The following is a 7,730-nucleotide window of genomic DNA, read 5'->3' on the forward strand; positions in this document are numbered from 1 at the left end:
ATCCAGTCAAGTATATTTTTGAAAAGCCAACACTTATCGGAAAGGTTACTAGGCGACAAATGATACTGACAGAGTATGACATCCAATACACTTCACAAAAAGCCATCAAGGGAAGTGTCTTGTCAGACTATCTTGCAGAGCAACCGATTGATGATTACCAACCTATGAGGTTTGACTTTCCTGATGAGGACATCATGTTTCTCAAATCGAAAGATTGAGAGGAACCACTCCCGGAGGAGGGGCCTGACCCTGAATCCAAAATGGATTATGATGTTTGATGGGGCGGTCCACGTCAATGGTCACGGAGTTGGTGTAGTGTTGATCACACCGGAAGGGGGTTCATATGCCATTTGGTGCCAGAATAACTTTTCCCTGCACCAACAATGAAGCCGAATACGAAGCTTGTATCCTAAGACTTGAGGAAGCCGTCAATATACAGATTAAAACCCTGGATGTATACGGGGATTCAGCTTTGGTCATCAATCAAACCAACGGGAAATGGTGCTATGCTGGAACTACGTACCCAGAATTGATGTATCTTGGTCAGAGACGAATGAAGAAAGCATTTGGTCAGAAAGTGCGCCCTCGGGGGTATCAAGTCGGTGAATTGGTACTCAAAAGATTTCTTCCTCCCAACACAGATCACAGGGGCAAATGGACACCGAACTATGAGGGTCCGTACGTGGTTAAAAGGATTTTCTATGGCGAAGCTTTGATGCTAACAACCATGGATGGCGAAGGATTCCCGTCCCCTATTAACTCAGACGCAGTTAAAAAAAAATACTTCGCATAAAATAGACCTGCTAGACGATAAAAAGAATAGTCCAGGCAAAAAAGGGCATCCCGACGAACCAAAAAAAAAAAGAATAAAGAGGTTCGGGCAAAAATTAGGGATATAAAAAAAGAGTACACCCGGTGATTCGAAAACCCAAAAGGGCGGCTCAGGCAAAAATGGGTATCCCGGTGGATTGAAAACCCAAAAGGGGGGCGGTCCACGCAAAAGTTAGGGAATAAGCGAATAACTGCAATCTGAGTTCATCCGTGTTATATCACCGTTTCATTCAATCCGGCAATCTTCGAAGGTTAAAGATCGACTAATCATCCACTTCAGAAAGCAAGATGAGCAGAGCGTCTTGAGGACATACGAGCCATAGCAGAGTCGAAACTCGGTGGGACCCCGTATCCCCATTGCCATTAGGATAGTTCTCTTTTTATAGCGATCACCTCTTTTCAGGGATCAGCTTCCTGATACCCTCGCCTATTCCTGGCACAAATTTTCTCCCCAGTAAGAGTCGAATAATTCAGTTAAAGAGCCTCTTTATTTTTCATTTATCAGTTTGTTTGCAAAAATGTCCGAATTTTTGATAAAACATATTGCATATGAACATAATGGTGGCTTTTGCAGATGATTTGCACAGGAAAACATTTAAAATTGCTTTGAATGTGCTTAATCCCGGACGGTGAATTCAAACCGAGTAATTCCCCCGAGGCATACATGTATTTTTGGTTGCAGGTCACAGGAACCGGATGCCAAGTCATGAATCCTCATCCCCAAGCGGTTGACAAAGTCTCTCCTCAGCAGAGCATGTTCCCCAGCAGAGTTGACAGTATCCAGACTATATATCCCCAGCGGAGGTGACAGTGTCAGATTGTATCTTCCTAGCAACAGCGGAGTGGTTGCATAACCAACAGATGAGAGGGTGGTGTTCCCAGTGTTCATCTCATTCCCCAGCAGATTATTTTTAACAGATTTGTTAATCCCCAGCTTGAGGGCGATTAGCAAGTTCATATCCCCAGCAAAGGTCGTTTCCTACGACATTTCCCCAGGAAGTGTTTTCCCCACAGACTCTCCTCACAGAGCCTCGCCGAACAAAGTTTCCATAGTTGATACTCCCCCCGCAAGGTCAACTTTTCAAGCAGCCAATTTATTTTTGGTGGCTTATTGGTCCCGGCAGACGGATCATTCCCCACAGAGCATTCAAGGATTGATACAGCGATCTGCTCCCTGCCAGAGTGGCTTCCCCAAGCAGATTTCTTTTTACACCATGCATAACATTTGCATTTGCATGCATATCATATCAAGCATACACATAAGCTGATAAACAGGTTCTTCCAAGCAGACTGAAGAATTACTTTACAACCAAGGTCATGAGATCCAGCCAGAGGATCAAGCGTGAGTGATCCAGCCTGAGGGTCGTTTTGAAGATTCAGCCTGAGAATCGTTTTCCAGTGATCCAGCCTGAGGGTCATTTCGAAGATTCAGCCTGAGAATCGTTTTCCAGTGATCCGGCCTGAGGTTCATTTTGAAGATTCAGCCTGAGAATCGTGTTCCAGTGTTCCAGCCTGAGGGTCATTTCGAAGATTCAGCCTGAGAATCGTGTTCCAGTAAGCCAACCTAAGGCTCAATTTGAAGATTCCCCAGTGAAGTCGCCTACAAGCTTTATTTCCCCAGCAAGCCCAAGTCTAATTGAGGAGTCGTTACATAATGTTCTAGCCCGAAGAATATGTACGAAGCCCAAAAGTGGAATATTCTCGAAGCTGCATATCTAATATGAAGGTTGGGTGTAGATTTCAAAAGAGGGTCAACCAGCGCATGCCTCAGATGCGGGATCCTAATGATGGGAATTTATCATCAAAACAATCCAGATCTAGCCAGAAGATCGAAGTCAGGTCTAGCCCGAAGACCGGAAATATATTCAGCCAGAGAATCGAAACAATTCAGATCTAGTCAGAAGATCGAAGTAGATTCAGCCAGAGAATCAAAGAAAATAGATTCAGCCAGAGAATCGAAACAAATGAGATCTAGCCAGAAGATCAAAGTCAGGTCTAGCCCGAAGACCGGAAATAGATTCAGCCAGAGAATCGAAACAAAGAAGATCTAGCCAGAAGATCGAAAATCGCAACAATTCAGATCTAGCCAGAAGATCGAAGTAGATTCATCCAGAGAATCAAAGGAAATAGATTCAGCCAGAGAATCGAAACGAAGGAGATCTAGCCAGAGAATCGAAACGAAGGAGATTTCCGCATTTTTGTGGTGTTCTCGGAGCGCAAATTTTCGGTTTGTCTTTGGTATTCAATCACAGCTCACCCCGTTTGTCTGATAAGCTGTTCGCTTTTATCCTACTCGGGTTAGCTGATGATTGAATAGGGACAGCTGTAACACCCCAAAATTTGCCCTCCTCATTCATGCATTCATTTAGCATTTCATATTGCATTTCATCATGTCAATCAGAATTAGATCCAAGAAACTTTCTTTTAAAAAAAAAAAAAAATTCTTACAAAAATAAATAAATAAATAAATAAATAAATAAATAAATAAATAAATAAATAAATAAATAAAATATAACAAAATTTTTTTGGCCTTGGGGCTCTCTCATTTGAGCCCACAAAGCCATGAAATTCAGTCTATAAATACCAAGGCTTCACTTGAGAAAAAGGAAGAGAAGCAAAATACTCTGAGGTTTCCTTGAAACAAAACCCTTGACAAAACCTGGAGAGAAACCTGACAGAGAACTCAGAGCAACCCCCAGGTAGCTCTGAAAAATTCAATCTGACTCACACACTTTCATCTGACGCAAACCCAACCGTGCCATTTGATTTCAACCGGTCTCTCCCATCAGGTTTGCCTCATTCCCATGATTTTATGCTCTTAATTTGGATCATCTGAATGTATGAGGTATGATGGATGAATTTCATTATGTTTTTGCCCACGGGTTTAATTATGCATGAATGGGTGAAACCTATGCCTTGAATGTTTAATCACATGATTTCTGAAATGTATGCCACAGGGTTTGAGGTTTCTGAAACCATACTGTTATCCATGAAAAAAATGCTTATCGTGTTTCACTAACCCTTTTGTTGAGTTTTTGTGAGGGCTCACAGACTCTTGCAGAGATGGTTTGCGTGGTTTTCCCACTTTATTTGTGGGATACCCCCTGGAGGTTCATTCCGATTACCTGTACTGACTCACCTTTCTTTGATGACATTAGCTTGGGAGATCCCTGGGTTTCTTACTCCTTTAATTGCTGTTACTTCGGATCTTTATCCGTGTGGTACTTTTACCTCTTTTCCGCATTTTATCGCTTTCTTAGCTGGAAGACCTCTATAGGAGGCATTTGTTTTCTTTTGTTTATTTACTTCTGAGCCCCTTGTTGGCACATTTACTTTATACATGTTTGTTTTGTTTGTGTTCGTATCCCTGCAGGTAGCGCGGTTCCTTCGTCAAGGACTGCCTTTTTTGCCCTTGAGCATCCCAAACCCTAAAACCCAAAGCAACACGTTAACTCCTTCTACTACAGGCGAGTAAGTCTCCAAAGGTCGAGCATCCGGTAGATTGCGTAGTGACGTCGTTCGTCCAAAACCCAATCCATAACCCCGTAGTTAGCCGAACTACAACTTGCTCTGATTCTCATTCCAGATGAGATACGTAGGCATAAGACGCGATGTCTTAGCGAGCACAATTACCCAACCCATAGGTCAGCCGAGCTACGAAGACTCTGATTCTCATATTCAGATGAGATACGTATGCAGTGGATGCGACATCCGCGCGAGTCATTTTCATTTAACCCTTTTTTTTGGTAAACAACACAAGATAAACTCACACCCTTTAGACAAGAACTACAAAAGTGGATCCCGTAGAGTACTACGGATGCGTAGGGGTGCTAATACCTTCCCTTCGCATAACCGACTCCTGAACCCAAGATTTGGTTGCGAGACCCCGTCTTGTCCTTTCCTTTTTCAGGTTTACTTCGAGCGTTTCCTTTCCCTCCTTTGGGATGAATAACGCACGGTGGCGAATCTTCTGTCATTTTCTTTCGCCGGTTGTTTTTTCGCGCACTGTATTTTTCAGGTTGCGACAATGATTAGTCGATCTTTAACCCTCGAAGATTGCCGGATAAAATGAAACGGTGATATAACACGGATGAACTCAGATCGCAGTCATTCGCTTATTCCCTCTTTTGCATGGACCGCCCTTTTGGGTTTTCAATCCACCGGGATACCCTTTTTGCCTTAGCCGCCCTTTCGGGTTTTCGACTCACCGGGTGTACATTTTTTATTATTTTTTATATCCCTAATTTTAGCCCGAACCTCTTTATTATTTTTTTTGTTCGCCGGGATGCCCTTTTTTGCCTGGACTCTTTTTTTTTTGTCCAGCGGGTCAATTATGCGAAGTATTTTTTAACTGCGTCTGAGTTGACAAGGGATGCGCCATCCGTGGTTGTTAGTATCAAAGATCCGCCAAAGAAAACTCTTTTAACCACGTATGGACCCGCATAGTTCGGTGTCCCTTTGCCCCTGTGATCTGTGTTGGGAGGAAGAATTCTTTTGAGTACCAATTCACCGACTTGATACTCCCGAGGGCGCACTTTCTGATCAAATGCCCTCTTCATTCGTCTCTGATATAGTTGGCCATGGCATATAGCTGCTAGTCTCTTTTCCTCAACTAGGCTCAGCTGATTGTATCAAGAACGGACCCATTCTGCTTCGTCAAGCCGGGATACATCAATTCTGGGTACGTAGTTCCAACACAACACCTTAATCATCGAAGACAAGGTAGCCAAAGCATCAGCAAATTGGTTTTCTTCATGAGGAACGTAATACAACTTCACCGTCGTAAAGAAAGTCAACAATCTTCTCATGTAGTCTCTGTAAGGAACCAAATGAGGCTGATGTGTATACCATTTTCCGTTGGTTTGATTGATGACCAAAGCTGAATCCCCGTATACATCCAAGGTTTTAATCCGTAGGTTGATGGCTTCCTCAGTCCTAGGATACAAGCTTCGTATTCGGCTTCATTGTTGGTGCAGGGAAAAGTTGTTCTGGCACAAAATGGCATATGAACTCCCTCCGGCGTGATCAACACTGCACCAACTCCGCGACCATTGACGTTGACCGCCCCATCAAACATCATAATCCATTTGGATTCAGGGTCAGGCCCCTCCTCTGGGAGTGGTTCCTTGCAATCTTTCGATTTGAGAAACATGATGTCCTCATCAGGAAAGTCGAACCTCATAGGTTGGTAATCATCAATCGGTTGCTCAGCAAGATAGTCTGACAAGACACTTCCTTTGATGGCTTTTTGTGAAGTGTATTGGATGTCATACTCTGTCAGTATCATTTGCCGCCTAGCAACCCTTCCGGTAAGCGCTGACTTTTCGAAAATATACTTGACTGGATCCATCTTTGATATCAATAGAGTCGTGTGAGTCAACATATACTGTCTTAGTCGGCGAGCAGCCCATGCTAAAGCGCAACAAGTTTTCTCGAGCAGTGAGTATCTTTGTTCACAGTCGGTAAACCTTTTGCTAAGGTAGTATATTGCATGCTCTTTTCAACCTGACTCGTCATGCTGACCAAGCACACAACCCATTGACCTTTCTAACACAGTCAAGTACATGTCAGGATGAGTTCGGCATAACTTCTGCTTCACCGGCGACATATCTTCATTCAACGGTAACCTGTGCACAACGATGTCCGTATCCAAACCTTGCATATCTTGATAGGACCAAGCAAAGATGTCGACGTAGTCACGAAGTACACTGATCAATTGTTCTTTCACCTCGGCCTGTAGACTGGCCCCGATCTTGATCTCTTTCTTGTCGTCTTCGGTACCAATGTTGACGGTCTCAATCACCTCCCGATAAGGTGTAATAGCTCAGTCCTCCTGTTTCAACAACCTGGCAAACTCTTCAGGCAATTCACAATCTTCCTCAACCCCTTCTTCGGCTTGATAGATAGGATTGTCGGAGTCATACTTGGCCATAACAGTGTCGTTAGCAGTGAGATCCGGGTGATTATGATGGAGGATCATGCTTTACCTTAGAACGAGATTTTTTTTTTGGAAAGAAAAACGAAAAAGAAACATTGCCATTTTCTGTAAAAGTAAAATAATTGAAAGAAAGGGAACACAAAATTGTTTGCAAAAGCTGTCCTTTATTGATGATGAAAATAATTGCGAAATGTAACTAAATGGATGGCCCTACAGATGAGTCATTACACCTTGGGCAAAGTGTAAGACTTTATTATACATGTAATAAAAGGAAAACAATAAAAATTACTCTTTCAGTAGAGTAATCCAGACGACTTTTTCAGCCGACCAATTGTTGAGCTTTTCTCCCGGGACACACAGGCGAATCCAGCTATCTAAGTCACAGTCGCTGTCAGCCTTGTCTTCATCTGTAGCATTGACGACGTGGGGAGAAACCAAACCCCCGCTGGAGAAAGTACCGGCTTCATTCTTCTGAGACCCCGGAGTAAACCCCAATCCAAACTTGTCTTCTTTGATGACTGGCTCCACAAATTTGCCCCAACCTTGGGCATTACCAGCTTTAACCACTTCAACAGCTTGCTTGTATGAAGAGATAGAAGTTCCGACCTTCTCGGACTCAGGTGAAAAGACAGCTTCGGGCGCGACCTCACTGATGTTTATGGCTTTGAAGCCCTGACACATCATCTCATGCATCTCGCCATCCATCTCCACATACTTAAATGTAGACAGGTGGCTAACAAAAATATCCTCTTCACCACAGACAGTGACGACCTGACCTTCTAGTTCATATTTGAGCTTCTGGTGGAGAGTAGAAGTAACAACACCGGCATCATGAATCCAGGGCCGACCTAGCAGACAGCTATAGGCGGGTTGGATATCCATCACACAAAAGGTTCTCTTGAACATCTGCGGTCCAATCTTAACTGGCAACTCAACTTCGCCAAAGACAGATCTCTTAGAG

This window comes from Lathyrus oleraceus, chromosome 3, assembly GCF_024323335.1.
Source record: "Lathyrus oleraceus cultivar Zhongwan6 chromosome 3, CAAS_Psat_ZW6_1.0, whole genome shotgun sequence".
In the NCBI taxonomy this organism is placed as follows: Eukaryota; Viridiplantae; Streptophyta; class Magnoliopsida; order Fabales; family Fabaceae; genus Lathyrus; species Lathyrus oleraceus.